The following is a 20,442-nucleotide window of genomic DNA, read 5'->3' on the forward strand; positions in this document are numbered from 1 at the left end:
TACATGTGTGGGGAGTGGGAGGGACAGGCAAGGGGAGGAAGGGAGTAGCTTGAGAGGAGGTTGGAGTTTAAGCAGAGGCAGTTCACCCAGGATCTTATCGGCCACATTAAGGAATGTGGACTTTATTCCAGGGACAAGGAGAAACCACTGCAGGCCAGGGGAAAGAGGGAGAGTGACATCTTCAGATTTGTATTTTAAAGACATCACCCTCCCTGACCTGACCTCAACTGAAGGGGGTAGTGTGGCTGAGAAGTCAGCAGTTGGAAAATTCTAAGGACCAGCAAGAAGGGAGCCCAACCTGAGAGACTATTATGACTAGACTAGACAGAAAGTAGTTAAATGCCACAAGAGAGGGACAGAGGACAAGCGGTTTCAGCCTCTGATCCACTACTCCAAACAGCCTGGTGTGCTTCCATATCCTCCCACCATCTTTTCCTCCTAAATGAAACGTGATCCAGCCACCCCAGGGGTCCAAGGAACAGTGTCCCCACAGCACCCCGGACACAGCTCTCATTTAGCCCCTTTACCCTGACTACAGTAGGTGACTGGGTCTGGTCCTAAAAGACGCCACCCTCAGGGCCAAGGACCCACTGCTGAGGGTCCGTCCCGGCACAGAAACCATTTCTTATCGAATGGAGCCATCAGCTGATTGCACAGAGCAAAGTTAGAGCCTGAAGACAGCCCATTCCGGCCAGGACCCCAGCCCACCCAACATGGAGAACAGGTCCGGCCAGGACCCCAGCCCACCCAACATGGAGAACAGGTCCGGCCAGGACCCGGGTCCACCCAACATGGAGAACAGGTCCGGCCAGGACCCCAGCCCACCCAACATGGAGAACAGGAGCTCAGACAAACCCAGAGAGACGCGGAGACGCCCATGGCCTTTAGGCCTGACCAATGCCTCCAAACTCTCCTTCCAGCCCCACCTCTCGTGTCCCCTCCAGACACCCTTCAGTCTAGCCACTCTGCTGGGGGGACAGACTTGAGTGGCCAGCCTAGAGCTCAACCAGAACCTGAGTAAGGAGGTGGAGGTGGCAGAGGGGAGAGTACTGTCCCTGCTTTTTAGGACAACGGGGAAGAAAAGCAGTCAAGAAACAGTAGTCCTGGAATAAGACAGACTGAGCTGTATCTGGCCTGGGGTGGCGAATGTGTGAGGAAAGGCTGCCTGGGTGAGGTGGCCTTCACAGCTGGTTTTAAGTTAGCGTGGAATCAGCTGAAGAGCCATCCAGCCTGTCTCCTGGGGAGATGGGGGAGCCCAGGGTACTGCACAGAGGGGCCCTCCCACAGTGCTTGCTGACATGAACTGAAATGGAGACGCAGCCTTTATGTGTCTTCAGGGAACCTGTCTAAGATAATAACCATTACAAAGGTAGCCTCCCAACTCCCTCTCATCTCATACCTACTGAAGGAAGGAAGGGAGGAAGGATTGGCAGAAGGACATGTCAGCACCAGGACTAATCAGCTTTCACCCAGTGGTACTGGCCATCCACAGGACAAGTCATCTGTGCAGGACCAGGCCTCTGACTTTGCTCTTAAGTGAGTCAATATTTGCACGGTGAGATCACCTACTTAGTGAGCTTTGACCCCGCGGCTGAGGGGAAGCTGCAGAAAGAAGCACATACTTTCAGGTATGGGGGTGGTGGCACCTCCCAGATTATCCCCTCAGACCCGCCCCCAGGTTTGAGGAGATTGACAGGAGACGTGTTTGGCTGCTTTCTGTTTGGAACAATACACGGAACACTCCAACTACTCCCCACCCCCCACAGGTACCACCCCTGAACGTGCCACAGGCTCCCTTACACACACGAGGAGCAGCCTGAGCACTTCAGATTGCTGCAGCAAAATCATTCCTTCCATGTGGTTCTGCTGATAGAACGGTTTTTCTCTCCTCAAGCCATTTGAGCATAGTTTGCTGAAACTAAACAAAAAAATAACCATACTTGAAAGATTTAATTATACAGCCACTGCCTCAGTGGGAAAGTGCAGCATGCTGGTTTTCTTTATCCATATCATGACTGCTGAGAAATGGAAGCCAAAATAAGAAACTAAAAGCAGCCAGAGCCCACCAGACCTTCAGCGCCCTCTTATTCTCTGATATTTAAATTTTTTTAAAAAGGCTTAATTATGCGGCCTTTTCCACCCATCCCCAAACCAACTCTCATCTTGTTGGGTTGAGAGCTGCCGGGCACGGATGGGGTCCCAGTCCTCACAGGGCCCTCACTGCCTGGCTGAGCGCAGGTGCTGAAGCAACGCCTGAGGATCTGATGCAGGGGAAGACTCCAGTCTTCTAGAAGGTCCAGACACGAGGGAGTCAATCTAAGAAAACCCCTGCTACCAGACTTAGGTGCTTATGTTCAGCCCAGTAAGTCTGCATCTTATTTTCCCAACATAAGGGTGACTGTTGCGTGATTCTTTCTCCCTTTAGGAAGCAAGATGGGCCACAGCCTGGAAAGAACCAAGGCTTCCCTGTGGCCATCCAGGATTGACAATCACTGTCCTTAATCCACTCACCCCAAGGACCACGATGGAACCATTCTCCTGCTTTAATGCAAGCTAAATCTGATGTTCATAAAGTTATTTCGTTTTTAGGAGACACATGACTAGTCAAAGGCCAACAGCAATCTTCCTGAATTGATCAAATGGACATTGCAGTTGACTCTGATAATGAGCCTCATAGCTAAAAAGAGAGACAGGTCTTCCAAAAGTTGATCATTTATTCATGACCTTTATGGAAGGCATCTCCAAAAAAACAAAAGAAACGCTCAGGCGGCAGACAGCCTGGGATCAGAATTCTGAGCCAGCCACTTAACTAACAGAACTGACTATGCCAGATTTGGCTTCCAGGCCTCAGTTTCTCTGTTCGTAAAACAGGGAGATACCAGCTACCACACAAGAAAGAACAAGGATGAGGAGCAGCCCCCAGCAGGCCTGGCCGACAAGCTTTCTGAATCTCAGCTCCTTCTCCCTTGCCTGGTGGCTTTCCCAGTGTGCCAGCATCACCCCTACCCCAATCTTCTCGCGCCTCTCAAGACAGCCTGTGTCGCCACTGAGTTCACTCTGAGTCAGCCACTGCCCTCACACAGGGGTTTGAAGTCACATCCTGCCTAACCTAACTCAACATGATTTATTCCACTCAAGGAATGCAGCTCTTCTCCCAGAATTCTGTAATGAACTTGAGTTAAAAGAGTTTGATCTTGCAAGGGGCTCTATTTACAGCTCAGCTGCAAGGCCTTGAGGAGCCCCAGCTCTGCTCAGACCTGTAGATGGGAACCACACAAAGTCAAAGCTGAAAGAGGCCTCTTGGAGCAATCATCCTGGGGGGGTTCATACTTTACTAAATCTCAAGCCACAGTTTAAAAAAAAAATTAAAACAACTTTTTTATCACAAACACACAGAAGCATGTCAAACAAGTTTCACAAAATAATACAGATATGCCAAGCGTACACCTATTTTCTATTTGAGTTTATTTGATTTCAACTGTAAAAATGCTGGTTGCAACCTACTTAAGTAATTCCATGAACCCCCAGTCCATCGATAGTTTGAAAAACCTCAGTCTGACTCAAACCTCAATGAGATGAAGCTCAGGCTAGTTCAGCAACTTGCTCAAGGTCACACAGGTAGTTAGGCCAAGCAGAAACTCAAGTTCAAAGTCAAAGGAGGGTCTCTGTGAGAGAGCTCTACCTCAGGCAGGTAAGACAGCAGCAGTAGCAAACGATCTCCTAACATCTGTTAGATAGGCTTATCTCACCCCAGTTACATCATCTGATCCCGAAAACCTTGACAAAGCCAAGGAAGCATTATGATGCCCCCTTCCCTGCTTCCCTTTCCCCCTTAAAACTCAGAGAGGTGAAGTAACTTACCCACATAATTGGGATTTATGAAACATTCTTTGAGGACAAGGTATAAGATGACAAGGACAGAAAAAAGAAGTCAGTTTTCTTGGTATTCAAAATAACCACAGATCAAATTCAACTACAATGAAAACATCATCGTGCAAATCTCTACTCCCAGCCCTACCTTGAAGAGATGCTCCGAAGTGATATGATATCAAAGGCTTCTTACTGGAAAGCTCAGGTGGAGAGGAGGGTGGGATGGGGGAGGCGCTCACCACATATTTATATGCCTGGGCATAACCTAACCTTAGAATGAGCAGATTATAGTTCAATGATTGTATATCTGTTTACAGACACACACGCTGACACACTCTCCATAAACGGGAAGCCCAAGGTTTCCAATCCTCTAAATCAGTGGCTCTTAACCCTTTCAGCCATCAAGGGCCCCCTTTTGAGAATGATCAAGGCTATGAACCCTCTGCATATCATTTTAAGGGGCTCACAGAGGCCCTGTAATGCAATCCAAGGATTTTTAACTCAAACTCCAGATCTAGAGAAAAAAGGCAAAGGGACCACAAATAAGTTTTCTTCGCCACCAAGGCAAAGTGAACAAAGACTTGAAGAGAATTCTCTTCCTTTGTTACCCTCCCAAGGATTAAGCAGGATCTAAGGAAGAGGTTTGAGGAAATGCATAGGAAAAAAGCCTCTGCGAGGACAGTCCAACAGTGAGAGTTTGTGTGAGACAGGGAGGATTTGGGATGGTTGACAGAATGACCATTTCCCCTGGGCTGGGCTAGATCACCCAGGACTCCAAGAGCAAGTAAACCTAAAAGTGAAGGGCCAGTGGTTGAAACAGTCTCTCCATCCCTCGGTCCTGATCTAAACTGAGCCAGCACATGCCAGCCTGGGCACGCAGGCTGCATGGAGGCTAGAGCCAAGCTTTGCAGAGAAGCTGGGGTAGACAAACAGCATCCTCGAGCCTCCCTCTTCCCCAGGGAAAATGATCTAATATGAGCCATGGATGAAGATAAAATCTAGTTATTTCACACTTGAGAGAAAAATTAACTTGCCGTTCCTAGAGGAGGTTATGGTCGCACCCTTTTCTGAAGGGTGGGCTGACCCCAGCTGTCCTTGAGCAGGGAACCAGGTTGGCAGGGAGGACCTCACCACGTCCTTCACAGCAATTCGGCCTCTGCTTATTTTACCACCCACCAAGAATAGCTCCTTTGCCCAGGCCCCAGTCTGGTTCCAAAGTGGCCAAGGCTGAGCCTGCATCTGAGGGAAGGGAGCAGCCCCTGCCCTAGGGAGCCGCCAGGTTCAGTCACGCCCTCCTGCCCTATGCTGAGGTCACAGGCACAGGCAAAGAGGCCTGCAGGCATACATGCAGCACCGAGGATGCTGGGGTCAGGGCAGAGTGCGGCCTCGGGAGTTACCAGAGGAGGTTGGGAGTGCTGGGCTCCCTGCTCGCAGGATGAGTAACCCTGGAGTTCAATGTCCTGAAACCTCCCTTTCTTCATCTATAAAATGGGAATTACAAAGCCTACCTCACAGGACTATGCTTACAATTAGGTAAGAATGGCTAAATCTTAGCTCTGACTGCTTTTCAAGTATGATCTAAACCCAAACAACAGCCTATAAGGAAAAAGGCGCAATTTTCTATTAGTATCCTGGAAACTGAGGCCCAGAATGTTCAAGTGATTTGCTCAAGAGCACACAGATCTCACTCAACTTCAGGGCCTCTGCACCTAACCACTCAGCTTCCCAGCATCTGATGAGGCAATGAGGCAAGACTCATTGCGTGACTGAAAGAGCAGCAGCAACGTTCGCAGCAGGGCCTGACGTGCTCAGGAGCAGCTTTCATACGATCAGGAAGGGGAAAGAACGCAGTAACCCACCATCTCCCCCATCACCCAGAACCAAAGAAGCGGAAACCATCCTCCTTGCTGACATCAATCCCCTCAGGTCAGCCTGCTTTCCCTTCCACGAGCCTTTTAACCTGATTTCTCTAAGATAAGGGTGTAGCGAGGAGGAGGAGCGGTTAGTCTCTCACCCCCACAGTTCCCAGCTGTCTCGGGATCAAATTGAACAGCCAGGAATTTAACGAGCTTGTCATTGTCTGTGACTTCCAACCACAACCAATTCGGAATGCCCCAGGTCCAGGAGCACAAAAGCTACAAGTTATAGCCCCCCCAGAGAAGAGCCTCCGAATCCTCCCCAGCCCCTGATCTTTGCTCAAGTACACAAGAGTATCACATTCTTCAGATTCTTGTCTGAAAGCCAGAAGTAAGGAAAGGAGAGGGAAAAAAAAGCAACCCCACCATTTCAACCTAAGGATAATTAAAGCCTATGACTTCTTTTAAAGGGGAAGAGCTCCATCCTTCACAGCCTCTGTTTAATACACTGACCTTCTGATGTGTGACACCACCAAGGTCCCAGAGTGGTGACCTCACTGGAGGACACCGTGGCTCCAGGGGACCCTGCCTCTCCTGAGGTCACAGCTGGGAAGTGGCAAGGTGGGGCTTCCTGCCAGACCCTCCGTCCATTATATATTACCTAAGCCACAGGAGGCTTACAGTGGAACTACCCTCAGGTAGAGCTGAAGGAAAGAGGAGCCCAGGGACTGTGGGGCCCTGTGAATGCCAAGGTGCTTGGCAAGTAACTCTGCTCCTAATGAGGCTGTCTTCCCGAGCACTTGGCATGGCACATCCTACCTCCTCCTCACCCTGGCAAATGCAGGAAGCCGGTGGTGGGTGGTGGGACCGGCTGGGCAGAAGACAGGCTGAGAACAGAACGCTGGTGGGCTACAGAAGAGGCAGCACGGGCAGGCTGCAGGAGAGAAGCCAGGCCCAAGTTCCCTACAGGAACCAGGCTGACCTGATCCCAGAGGTCACCAGCTGCCCAGCTCATCGGGTGCCCACCAGCCCTGTCTCCAGTGGAACAGGGACAGCTGTATTTTATTTCTGCAGCTAGGCACTGGGACCTCACAACCATGGCTTTAAGGTTAAGGACAAAAGCGCAAACGTCAACCAAATCCCGACTTCACAAACATTATCCATTTAATGGGTTTATGTGGGATAAGACGGTAGGAGCAGATATCTAAGAGCTGGGAGAGGCTCTTATTCTCTCACTTGCCACCTGCCAAGTCGTGCTCAATGTTCTCTGCTGTAAAATGGTAACACAAACTGTCACGCTCCTGGGAAATTCTCACTGCAGTAATCTGAAAGAGCCTTCAAACGTTATAAAATGACAGGAGGAAAAAAAAAAAGACTAAAACAGGTTTAAAGAAAAACAGATAAAAATAGCCCGGCACTGTCTTGGACAAATGTTTTATAAAGAAAACACAAGTGTACTGAGCACCAGACCCTCAGTGGTAGTTTCTCCTAACATTCCTCATTCCACAGATAAGGAAACTGAGGCACGGGATATTTATACATTTCGCCCAAGGTCAAAGAGTTGAAAATTGAGAGATTTCGGATTAGGGCAAGAGGTCTGAGACCGGAACCCTTGCCTATTTACTTAAACACGAGTCCTGGGCACATGGTCAAGGTTGAGCCTCAGAACCCAAAGGATTATAGTGATCTGCCAAGATCACACAGAGGCAAGGGGCACTGCTGGACGTTGAACCCAGGTCTGTTCAACCGCATACACTCTCTGATGCCTTCAAGTCTGACCGTATTCACCCAATTCTCAAGCACTGGCAAGGCATGGTGCAAGGGTCCCAGTCACAGCCCCTGTATCAAGTGAGTGAGACCAGCAAGCAAGCTAGCAGAAGAGCTCAGACATGACCAGGGTACGAGGGGAGTATGACATAACCCACACTTTATGGACAAGGAAACGAGTTCAAAGCAGTTAGCTAGCAAAGGAGAGAAAATTCCTGGAGGGCTCCTGCCCCAGAACTATGTCTGCATGGCTCATTCCCTGGGTTCCTTCAAGTCTCTGATGGAATGTCCCTGGATCACAGAGGCCTTCACTCCACACACACCCCACTTGCTTCTTCCCTGGCCCCGTTTTCTGGCCTCCACAGCAATGACGACCACCCTGACCTAGTCATCTATTTGACTGTTATCTGGCTCCCTGATTAGAATGTAATACGCAGGGACTTTGGTCTGTTTTATTCAACAAGGCAGCCCCGTGTTTCAGTTTGCTGAAGCTGCCAGAATGCAATATACCAGAAATGAATTGGCTTTTACAAAGGGGATTTATTAAGTTACAAATTTACAGTTCTAAGGCATGAAAATTTTTCAGTTAAGCCATCAAAAGTAAGATACCTTCTCTGAGGAAGGGCTGCTGGCATCTGGGGTTCCTTTGTCACATGGGAAGGCACAATGTCGGCCGGCCCTTCCCTCCTGGTTCTGGATTCAAATGCTGTCTCCAAAATGTCTCTGGGCATTTCTTTCATGCTTAGCTTCTCCCAGGGCATTTTCTTTCTAAGCTCTCTCTCTCCTTGGGCTCTCTTAAAGAACTCCAGTAAAGGATTAAGACTTTACCAGGAATGGGCAGGGTCACAGCTCCATGGAAACAACCTAATCAAAAGGTCCTACCCCAAAATAAGTCTGCCCCCAAAGAGCTGGTTTAAAAGAACCCAGGTTTTTTTGGAGTACATAACCCATTCAAACCAGCACACCCTGGCACCTAGAATAGTCTCTAGCACACAGTCAACATTTGATATGTATTTTATGAATAAATTGAGTGAAAACAGGATTTAAACCCAGCTGCTGCTTCCAAAATTACCCCCTCCCTTCTCCACACCATACTCCCTCCTTCTGCTTTGTCTAGTTCAATCCCCTATACCCATTCCCCCTCCTCTAATAGTAAGTAATTTTAAATAGCATAAATTAAAAGGTAATCTCTAGCCAATGATTCCACCAAGCAGTCACACAAGCAAGGTTAAGGGAGGTAAATAATCAAGACGCCAAGGACCTGGCCTCAAACATCATGAACCTAATGATTTGTCAAGTGCTGGAATCCCAGCTGCATTTAGCTAAGGTTATTAATATCAAATCTGAATGTAAAAAATAAGGTTATGGTTTAGGGGGGTTTCTTTCTTTCTTCTTTTTTTTTTTTCAGTGTGTGTTTAATAAAGGGAAGGTGACTGAGGACCGCGTCAGAAGCTCTCAAAGTCAAACCTCAAACCCAAGGGGCCCGTACTGATCTAAATACTAACTGAAGAGAGGAAGTGAAGAGGTCGACAAGACGGAAAATGTGCAGGACCACTTAAGGCGAACCCCAGCCTCTGCATTTCCATGATGGGGTGGGTGACAAGCCTTTGTTCTGGCTCCTTCCTAACAACAAATGACTTCTCTCCTGCACTCTGGGAAGATGGCAGAATTTAAGTCAGATCCACAGGATTCTGGAGCTGGGGTTGGGGGTACTGGGATAGTGAGGGGCCCAGAAAGAGGGAAGGCACAGCATTCCACAAGTGGCTATTTTTTTAGAGATAGTTTAAAAGCACTCTACAGGACGATTTTTTTTTTTTTTAATTAAACAGAACACTAGAGGAAAGACAGTTCTTCATTCCAGTTTCTATTCTGGGGATCAACTCACCTTCTGCCCTTATACCCAGCCTACCCTAGCCCCAAATATTCCCTACTGTAAGTATCTATCTGCTCAAAAGCTACCACCACCATTCTGAAACTTCCTCTTTACAACAAAACTAAACTGTTGCAACTTGTTGCTACAATTCACCCACCATGTAGGAGGAGGGAGAGGGGGAGGCAGAAGTGACAGCAGAGACCAAGTTTGCTGCCAGCGGCTCTTGGCCATCTGGGGACCAGCCCCCACCCCACCCCACCCTCCCCCTGCCCCCACCTTGGTATGGCCAGGGGGCTATTGCCTGAGCCTCCTTGCTGACAACACCCCTTTGGGCCTTTGCTCCACCTCGTTTCTGGCTCAGGCCTTGTAACTACACAGACACAGACCAGGGAGTGATAGGGGTACCTGGTACTGCCCTGGCAGGAAAAAAGAGACGCTCCCCAGGGATATCACAGACATTGGGGTGGCGGTGGGGGTGGGGAGAAGCTAGCTAGTTGAAGGTTTTCCTAAAAAGAGACGCTTCTGAGGGATATCATAGACATTGGGGTGGGGGTGGGGGTGGGGAGAAGCTAGCTAGTTGAAGGTTTTCCTAAAAAGAGACGCTCCCCAGGGATATCACAGACATTGGGGTGGGGGTGGGGGTGGGGAAAAGCTAGCTAGTTGAAGGTTTTCCTCGAAAGAGCCCAGAACAACCTTCCAGCTCTGCATTATACCCTAAGCATCATTACCACTAGTGACAAAGCAATTACATCTGCTTCCCATCAACACACACTGGGCTTCTGAGCTGCCACTATCACCAAGCCCAAGCCCACCTCTATCACGGTTCACATTACCAAATTGAAGTTATTTTTTTTTCCTGGGTCTAGAGTGCGAGCCCCTTAAGGACGGTACATCTCATTCATCTCTATCGTAACCACCTAGTGGTTTCTTCCCTGGAATAGGCACTCAGGACATATTTGCTGGATGAATTTCCAAAAAGCCAATAAAGCCCATGGAATCTTTTGGCAATATAAATAATGGTTCTTCTCCTCAGTGTTCCATAACATGACCATTAACATAATAACTGTTGTAGCACAGGAAAGTTTATATTATAGTACAATGTGAGTAAGTCAGAATATACAACAGTATTTCCGTTCTGCTTACAGTTTTGTAAAACAAGCATTTACACGGACAGGAAACCCAGAAAAATGCAAACAGTGGATGCAGCAAAGGGAAAATCTGTCTCTTGCTAGTTTTGTTGTTTTAATGTTTGTGCTATAAACAATAATTTTTTCTCTCTTAACACTTCCTAAAAAGTCTCATCCCAAGTCCTTCTGCTGGGAACAGCTTGCCGACCACACTGCCAGGGAGCACAGGAAGAATTTCCAGCAGCCATCCAAAGGTTAAAGATCTGGGCTCAGCAGGGTAAACAGACTGGAAACCCAGAGGGTTTCCCACATTTCCCAAGAAAAGGCACAGGGAAGCAGGCCTTAGCAGGCCATCTTGGACTACTAGTGTGTAAGGAGCTGGGGCAGGGGAAAAAGGAAATCTTTTACTAGCACGTGTGACTCAGAGGGCCTTTGCCAACCTGAAACACCACTGAACAAAGCTCTGCTGGAGCATGAGTGCCTGAACAACGTCCCAGACCTGCTCCCGGGACAACGCCATACCATGCCCCTATCCTGTGTAAGCTCTGATGGTGCCTCCTCCAAGGGCCGTCTCAGACTTCCGCATGCTGCTCCACTGGGTGCCCAGCACTCTGTATGCGGCAAGACACTAGCAGTGTCTGGAGATCAGGGCCCATGTTTCACCTCAATAGGTCCAGTCCCTGGCCCAGTGTTTGGCACAGAAGCAAGCTCTGAGGAGTGGTAACTGAATGATTAATCAATAAATAGACTAATGGAGGAGGAAGGAAAGCAAAAAGTGAATAACAGTTGGCAGTGAGCTGAAATCATGAAGAGCCCACTAGTCAAAATAGAGGCAAGCCTCTGTCTGGCCAGCTGGCCAATGACCACTACAGCCACAGCAGGCAGGCCCAGACTAGGCATCCTCTCCCAGGGCCTGCATTTACGCTGGCCAGGCCATGGTGTTTTCAGCTGCCCGTCCTATGACTAACCATACACATCTGAAGAACAGCCTGCTGGGGTTAAAGGTGGAGTCAGGAGCCAAGGCTATATTCTCAAACAGGCAACCTGCACCCTGGAACATGAGGCCCCATTCTGCTGAGCCCAAAGGGCCGCTCAATCAATCAATCCGTAGCCACTGGCGAGCGGGAGGGCCGCAGGGGCCAGTCCAACCCCTCAAGTTGCATGAGTCAACACAAGCTAGTCCAGGAGCAACCCACCAGGTCACATGGTTGGTTGAAGAAACAGAGATGAAGAACACGGGTTCTGGAGTCAGAGTGCCCGAGTTTGAATCCCAGCTCAGCATCCTCACCCGTAAAATGACGATAATTTCCTCCCTCGTGGGAATGTGGTGGAAATTAGATGAGAGAACACGTGTAAACGCACTTGCACATGGTACTTGCAAGGGCTCAATAAAATGAACTATTGTGTTACTGCTATTGCTCTTGCTGGCAGAGCTGGGACTGCAGCCCAGACCTCCCGACTCCCAGGCCAGTGCTCTTCCCCCAGCACCTTCCTCCCTTCACCCTCCCAGTCTTCCCTCCTCCCCCAGGATGATTCTAGCTTCCAGGAGCCTGGCCCAAGAGCTCACGGGCTGCCTCATGGCCTCCTGTTGTGTGTGTCTCTCTCAGTGCCCCGATGCCTGCTGAGATGGGTAGGCTCGCTGAGGGCAGGACTAGCTCTCTGCCATCCCCAATGAGACCCACTCCCTGCCCTGCACAGTGCCGGCCACAGGGCAGAAACCCCAGGAGTCTGCACTGATTTGACTTGCAGGACTCAAGTCATACCCTGTAGGTGATTAATCTTAAATAATAAAAACAAATTTAAAAACTATAAAATGCCTCTCTTTAAAATTTCATCTTTCTCAACCCAGAGATTCCCAAACAAGCACTGAGCATGAGATTTTTTGTAAATGGAGAGATCACTAAATGACATTCAAAAGTTTGTGGTTGTCTGGGCCCCCACATTGCACTTAGAAGCAAAGACACCAATGAGCCATGAGCACTAAGCCCCCTTGCAGGACGGGGCCAGAGACGATGCAGACATGAAAACAGACTGCACCTCTGCCCTCCAGGTCCTCGGGGGCCCAGTGAGTTCTAAACTCTCACGCCCCACCCCCACCCCCGTTCTGGACCAGTTAGATTAGGTCACCCAAACGATTCCAAATGCCCCGTTCTTTATGTTTATCAGACAGGAAGCTGCCTTCTCCAGCCCAGTGACCTAATGCAAAACACAGGAAACACTGTGGCTTTTAAGCAGAGACAATTCTAAATAAAGGTGCCTCTACTGCTTAGAACAACTCTTTTTTTTTTTAAATGCTTAAACCAGCTCAGAACCCCATGACAAGCTGCCCTGTCTTCGAGTGGTAAGGACATGAATGTTGCAGCCCTCAGAAACCTCCGGCTCAAGGCCTGGGCAGTCTTCCACAGGCTCCTGGGTCATCAGTCACAGCTTCTTGTTATAAAGTGTCAGGCCTGTTACACAAATTCAAAATCTTTAAAACTTGGACATATTTCCTACCACCTGAGGACAGATGATGCGGAGGACACAGTGAAGAAAAGCAGGAAGGGGGGGCGGCGGTGTGGAGGCAGAGGACTGGATCATTTTATATACACGGATAATCCTTGCCAGGACTGTTCTAAAGGAGGCATCTCCACACTGCTGATGGGGAAACTGAGGTTCAGAGGCAACATTAACCAGCCTGCAGACTTACAGGTCCATCAGCTCTGTGTTCCAAAGCTCTTGTTTTGCTTCCTCTTCCTCACATTTTGCATGGAAAATAATACAAGCTGATCCACACACTCAGAAATCACCAGTTTGGAACCGCCCAAGACAACGTTAAATGACTTCAAGTTACTAGAAATCAGCACTGGTGAAAGGACAGTGGGAAGCCAGGGTAGCTCTCTAAATAGCCCACCCCACTGCCTGGCACTACCCCACAGGAAATATTGATTTTTGAGCTATGGGAACCTTCTGCCTAAGTGGCCCTGTCCAACTGGAAAAAACTCAGAGAAACCCAAAATACTTACCACCCAATCCCTTAACCCCAGAGGTCCTCCCTTACCCCCTCCCAAAAAAAACAGAAGACTATTAAGGGAGTGGAAGAAGAAACTTTTGAGGAAAGATTAAAAGAGCTAAGTATGTGTGACTTGGCTAAAAGTACATAAAGACAAAGAAAGGGGTAATAACAGTTTTACCGCATGATTTAGAGAAAAGCACTGGGGTTGAGTGAAATCAGAGGCCAAGGCTTTCAACCAACTCACACATGAACTCTAATTGGGGTGAAGGGGGGTGTTCCTAAGATTCCTTCCAGCTCAGACATTCTATAACTCTAATTTAGTAAGGTGGTTTTTTTAATTGCTGTTGTTTATTTTTCCTTGAAGTAGGGCAACATTTATCTAGACTTTGGGTTAAAATGAAAAACAAGAAAACAAAAACCACCTACGGGCAAAATTCCGAAGACGTAAATGTTAAATATTATCCTTTAGGTTAGTGACAATCTTCTAAAAGAGATTAGTTTATAGCTTTTGCAATGCACTAAAAAGCGTATAGGGAGACCACAGGGGCCCAAGAGGTAGGTACCCACAGGAACTGGTCCTCTGAGAAACACCAAGGAAGCAACTTGCTAAAACTACAACCCCCACAGGCCTCAGCCCAACCTGCGCAGGCAGGAAGCCACACCCTTCGGTGGCAACTTCCGGAAGGTGCTTCAAGACTCCCTAAAGCCACAGCATAAGGGTTCCTGGGCAGTGGAACAGCAAATAGGACTAGCAATGAAAAGAGCTTCTGAAGGCACCGACGTGAGAACTGGAAGGTCAGCCTGGGGAGGAACTCCCAAGAATGCCTTCTCCACAGGCCAACCAAGTGCCTTGTCTGCACCCACATGTGCGGGCACAGGCGCTGTGTCCTAGTCCGGGTGCTGAGTCACCCAGGCTTGAGAAACTAGACTTCAGAATGAAGGCTGAGTAATTCCTACAGAGGCCTCAGCTACTTTTTAAAGAGTCATGCATAGGATCCAAGAGGGCAGCTCCCTCATTCCTCCAAATAGCTGGAGCCATCTAAGCACAAGGGCAGGGAGGGGGCAAAGGGTTAGGTCCAGCTCATTTTGTGTGCTGGTGACTAATGTCATTCCTTCAGGGAGTCCTAAGGCTGCCCTGCAAGGAAGTGGGCCTATTCAGGACCCTGCCAGGCTCTCCACAGGGTCTTCAGCCAGCCTCTCTAATGGGAAGAGCCAGACTCAGCAGTGAGCAGAGCTGGCAGTTTCTCCACTACCCACATCCCCCAAGGATAAGACGTCTTCCTTGAGGAGGTATTCACGACGGCCAACTCAGAACACCCCTCTGATCACACTGTCTCAAGAATTTAACTTTTCCACTGTTGTAGGACAGATAGATAAGTGGGAATAGAGTGGGGAGGGGCATGGGCAATTACCCCAAGTTAAAAGAAAAAAGGGGTAGTACAGTGGTGGCTCAGTCTCTGGCCATGCCAGAGACCTGGGTTTGATTCCTGGTACCTGCCCATGCAAAAATCTACAGCTGTGCTTAAAAAAAAAAAAAAAAAATTCCATGTTAAAAAAAAAATAGGTAGGCCACAGTGGCTCAGTGACAGAGTTCTCACCTGCCATGAAGGACACCCAGGTTCGATTCCTGATGCCTGCCCACATAAAAAAAATTAAAAATAAAAGAAGATCCAAGAGAGTTAAGGTCTCATTTACCCATTCAGTCAGGGGGGCTACTCAAGAAAGCATAGCCAGCATGAACTGGAGTAAGGGGGATTGTGGGAACCAGGAAAGGACACCATGAAATAGTTTCCAGACACATGTGTGCTTCCTTTTCTCATACAGCAAAGAAAAAGCAATCAACTACCATTTCACAGAATACGGGGGAGTGGATCAGGAGATGTTTGTTTAAGGGGTTACTCTGATGATGTTGTGATGGCTAGAAGAGAATCGGACCCAAAGCTCTCCAATCACAAGTAGCAAGTCAGTCCATTTTTAAGACCCTTCCTCCTTCCTTATACCATGTAGGCATTAGACAAACAATCAGTTAAGAGAGAGATTTGTAATCTAAAGCAATACAGCCAGCCCCATTAGAGATAAGAAAAATAAGAAAATTTTAATTTTGAGCATAGGACTATTCAAAGGCAATATATATAAAAGTACATTTAGTGAAAAGGAATATTCACCCCCACTCCTGTATCGGTCCTTTCTAGAGACAACCATTATTACCACTGTTTCAGTGTCTGCTGAGATATTCCACGTACGGAAGCAGAAGAGACATGCCACGTTTTACATAAAAGGGAGCATACTACATATACTACTTTGCATTAAACTGGGTTTTTTTTCCCACTTACAACACATCACAAAGAGCATGTTCTGTTGCTCATTAAAGATGGGCCTCATTTTTCTAAGGGCTCCAATGATTTCCACCATACAGCTTTACCACATTTGATCCTTCTGATGGACAGTTGGCTTGTTTCCTGTCTTTTGCTATGACAATAATGCAGTGAATATTCTTGGAAATTTCCTTTTGCATTTTGATTATATCTGTGGGATAAATTCCTAGAATGCAGTCAAAAGAAATACGTTTTGACAGATATGCCAAACAACCTTCTAAAATGAGTTGTACCAGGTATACTCCCATCAATGAGGTACAAGTGTGCCTAAGAAATGAGGCATCTTGGAGAAATTACAATTAACTTCATTTCTCAGTTTCCTAAGTACTCTCATACATAACTGATGGACACATAAACTGGTGCCTGCCTTTGCTGGGTGTATGGCACTTTCTACCAAATCAAACACTCTCTTGACTGCAGCCAAAGCTGGAAGCCTGGTCTCCAGACACTGAAGTCCAGTGCTCTTTACAGATCACCCCTGGTTCTCTACTAGATTACAGGAAACCAAGTTTTATAGCCAAAACCATAAATTTGTTCAGTCTGCCCCTGGCCAGGGCCCTGTAAATGGCCCTCAACACCAGCTCATCACCAAGGACATCCAAAAGCATTAGCACCTGTGTCCTTACCAGCCCAAGGACCACCTATACCGTTACCACTGGGCTTCACAACTCAGCAGTACTGCGCACGCACACCTTTTTAGAAGGAGACAGAGCACTGAGCCCAGAACCAAAAAATGAGGATTTGAGTCACTTCTCTATGGTCTCCAATTCCTCACATGACAACCTAGGGAAGTAAGGTTAATTATATTCTTTAAAACTTTCTATTTAGCCACTGTATATCAGGTCCTTTACAATTTATTTATTTTAGTTTTCATATCTAACCCTGGCAAGTTAGATGTGATTCCTCAGTATGTAACTGAGGCTCAGGGAGGTTATGTGACTTGCCTAAGGTCACAAAGCTAGTAAGTGGCAGGGTCTCCCTAGCTCCCAAACCCACATTCTTTCCTCGACCCCACTCTAAGTCCCAGCTCTAAAAAGGAGATTCTGTAAACCCAGTAGGCAGCCAAGGCTCCCTTCTGTTGTCACCAGAGGATTTAAACCCAGGGGCTCAGCGCATCAAGGGTTAAGGCAGGGAGGCAGAGACTTGCCGGGGCTGCACAAAGGGAAAATGTACTTCCTGCCCCAGGCAGAGATGCTGTTTTATGCTCAGCAAATTAGAACATTTGTTTAATTAAGACGACACAGATTTTGTTATTCTAAATATTTTTGGAACATGATGCTTAGAAGGGAGCTGTCAAGGCATGGATTTTTTTTTCCCTTTCCTTTGGGATTCTCTTTCTTTCCCTCCAAAAGAAGGGTAGGGCCCAGGCTCAGAGAAATACTATGGCCAACCCCTCCTCTCCTTTTGAAATAAAGATATCAAGCTGGTAAGGGCTGTTTTAAGTACTTTATTGAAGGATTAGCTAGAAGAGGAAGTTAAGAAAGCACAGCCATCCTGGCTTCTAGCAATACCCTATCAGGCAACACAACAATGCTGCATTTTTTTAGTGTGCTTTTCTTCTTTTAAGGAGCTAACAGATCTTTGTTTTGTTGTTTTGGGTTTTTTTTTTTTTTTTTTTTTTGAAGCAAGAGCAGGCAAAAGGCAGGCTGTGATTTACATGCATCCTTCATCCTACAAGAGAGCAGTTGTCCCATCTCTAACCCCTCAGATTAAAAAGTTTAAAAACAAAAAGGGCCTCTTTCATCTACCCTCACAAGCCTTAGGACAAGCATCCGCACAGAATACACCTCTCCAATTGCCCCTCTCCCAGGAATAACTCCCCAAATCTAGCTGGCCAGCCCCAGCTCCAGGTACCAGGACTTGCTGGAGGTGGAGAGTGGGGCTCTTCAGTGTCACTGGCCTGGCAATACCCAGCAGCCACCAGGGACACGGTGACTCTCAAATTACACTGAGCAATCTTGACACTTTTAATTACCTCCCAATTATCCACTAGATGACGCCTCACTTTCCAACACCATATGCTTGCCTCAGTTTGCCAAACCTGCAACATGCTCCTTCCTCACAGCTGCTTTCTCCTCCCTTCACACAGAACTAGTCTCCCTAGGCCTTGGAATTCCTCGAGTCCTTTGTCTATGGCATTCTTGTGATGCTCATCACAGGCTGCCTTTGTGTTCCTGTCATTCTGCCACTATGTCCCCTGGAAGACTGCAAACTCCCAGATGGCAGAGGCCTCCTCCAAGAGGCCTCCAGGATCTCCACTCAGGGGTGAGGGGGGGAGCTGGATCATTTCTCTCAATCTCCATGACTCACAGTACCTTTCTGGGGTCCCTGTCATCTCCACCTCACCTCACTTTAGAGTCATTGACAGATTTGTCTGGGCTCTCCCCTAAATGCCAGAGGGCAGGGGCCAGGTCTTACTCAACCTTGCACATACCCCCACCCCCACCCCCACTCCGTGGCAGAGTTCTTGGCAGAGAAGCCAGTCAAATATTTGCTCAATTACACATCTCTGTACCCCCACCCCACCCATGGCAGCCTTATATATAAATTGACAAATATTAGTGGGGCGATTGTCTAAATAGGCCTTAGAGCAGCTTTCCTCCTCACCAAGAGGTTTTCAGGCCGGCTCAGAAATGGCCATAGTGTTATCCCAAAAGGAACTAAGCTTCCTTCCCCTTCAACAGTTACTCTAAAATCCTGCTGAGAGGGCTCGGTGAACCGAGAAGCGTCTGGGGCCCTAAAATCAGCCGTCCTCCGGACCTGGGACTTCCCAGGAACCTTCTCCTTCACACCGGCTGGGTGGGGCGCCGGCAGCAGTCCTGGCTCTCACCCCACCACCACCACCACTACCACCTTCAAGGCAGCAGGCGAGCTTCAGCCCTGGAAGTCACTACGTTTCAGTGTGAACAATGGGCATCGTGAAGGGAACTGGGGTGCTCTGGTCCTACCCGGGGCCTTGGAGTGGCCCCAGGACGGGGATGGGATGAGGACTCCAGCACAGGGAGTGGGAGGAGGGGTTCAAAACCCTGGATCCGGCCCAAGCAGACAAGATGCGATAACCCAAACCTGGACCTAAAGGAACAGGATGCCGCTTCTAGCCGCATGGCCCGGGCGGGGCGGCCGCGGGTGCGGAGGAATCAGGTGCACGCTTAGGCCGGCCCGACGGCTGCGTGCATTCCGAGGTTTCCTTCCTCTCCCCGGCAATAGCAGTCAAAGGTTGGGGGGGGTGGGTGTTCTTTCCTGCGCCGCGGCCGCGTCCCTGCCGGGTCCCCCTTCCCCACGCACCCCTCCGTACCTCTCCTCCGCCCTCCTCCAGGGCCCGACCCTTCGCAGCAGGGCGAATGAGGAAGTCTGCAGCCCAGGGCGGAAACCGAGCCGAGCGCAATGTCTGCGGCGGGATTGTCCCATTCTGACTCAGGAGGCCGCCCTGACAGCTGCCAAACGGTCTCCTCCCGCCCGTTACCTCCGTCCCCAAAACGCATGGAAACTTCCAAAGGAGCCCCTGCCCGGAGCCCTGACTGCTCGAGTCCCCCACAGCACCTCCACCCGCCCGGCTGGGTCCAAGGGGCAACGGCTCCCCGGAAGAGGTTAAAAAAGTTCTACCAAGTTGGGCACTGGGCGAGGGGAGAGCGGGGCGCGTGCCCCCGGCGGTCGGACGAGGTCGGGGTCCCCAAGTGCCGGGGCGGGGGGGACGTGCCCGGCAGCGGGAGGGAGGGAACCGTGGCCCGGGAGCGCGCGGCACCGAAGACTTCCTCCGCTCCCGGAGGCCTCGCTCCCAGGGGCGCCGTCCCCTAGCACCCGCGCAGGGGTCCCGCAGTCCCTCCGGAGAGGATGCGCTGCCCGGTCCGGGGTCGCCGGCATTCGCGCCCGCCCGCGCCGGTCGCGGGCCACGCCGGGGCCGACAACCACAGTTCGGCCCGCGCGCCCCTGACGCCGCGCGCCCCATCGCCGCCGCCCCCGCCCGCCGGCCCAGGGCGGGACCCGCCGGTGGGGCTCGCTCACCTGGACCTGGAGGAGCCCCGGGGAACAGGCGATGCTTCTCCCGAGGGAGCGTTCTCGAGCGCTCGGGTGGCGGCGGGATGGGGCGAACGCGCGAGGCGGGAGCGGCAGCAGGTCAGCCTCGCCGAGCCTTCCGTGCCCTGCCCAGGAACCGCGGTGATCTGCGCGCCTCACCGCACCCAGCTCGGATCCTCGCCGCCCCCCCTGCCCCGCCCTCTCAGTCGCCGGTCCATTCCCAGTCCGAAGCCGGCTAGTGAGCGGAGCAGGGAGGAAAGGCCCCGCCCCTAAGCTGTCTCGCCCACTCCTGTATGCGCCGGGTCTTGATGGAAGGACATCTTGACCTGTGGAAAGTGGGGTGGGCGGAGCCCCTGGATCAGAAGGGTGGGGACTGGTCCTCCCCATCCGCCCCCAGCTCCACCCGCTCCACCTTCCCCCGCGCTTCCTAGGCGGGAGCCCCGCCCTCCAAGGGCGGGTCCAACGGACAGCCAGGTTCGAGGAGGAGGATTGACGCAGTGAGCGTCCAATCAGGAGGAGGCGGCTCCGGGCGCGGACGGCTCCGGAACCCGGCTTTGGTGCATTG

The 20,442-nt window shown here is 49.9% G+C and overlaps 1 protein-coding gene across 2 annotated transcripts in view; it reads right to left on the minus strand.

The window, feature by feature from the left end:
- MYH9 (myosin heavy chain 9) overlaps positions 1–20,053 on the minus strand; it is a 100,758-nt gene extending 80,705 nt beyond the window's left edge. The window contains exon 1 of one of the 2 annotated variants that reach the window (XM_077168695.1): positions 19,866–20,053. The gene's annotated coding sequence lies outside the window, so the exon portion shown is untranslated. Of the gene's footprint in view, positions 1–19,158; positions 19,178–19,865 lie in introns of those variants that run through there. The other variant, XM_077168696.1, reaches the window with a different exon arrangement.
- Between the last annotated feature and the right edge of the window lie 389 nt (positions 20,054–20,442).

The sequence above is a fragment of the Tamandua tetradactyla genome, chromosome 7 (genome assembly GCF_023851605.1).
Source record: "Tamandua tetradactyla isolate mTamTet1 chromosome 7, mTamTet1.pri, whole genome shotgun sequence".
NCBI lineage: Eukaryota > Metazoa > Chordata > Mammalia > Pilosa > Myrmecophagidae > Tamandua > Tamandua tetradactyla.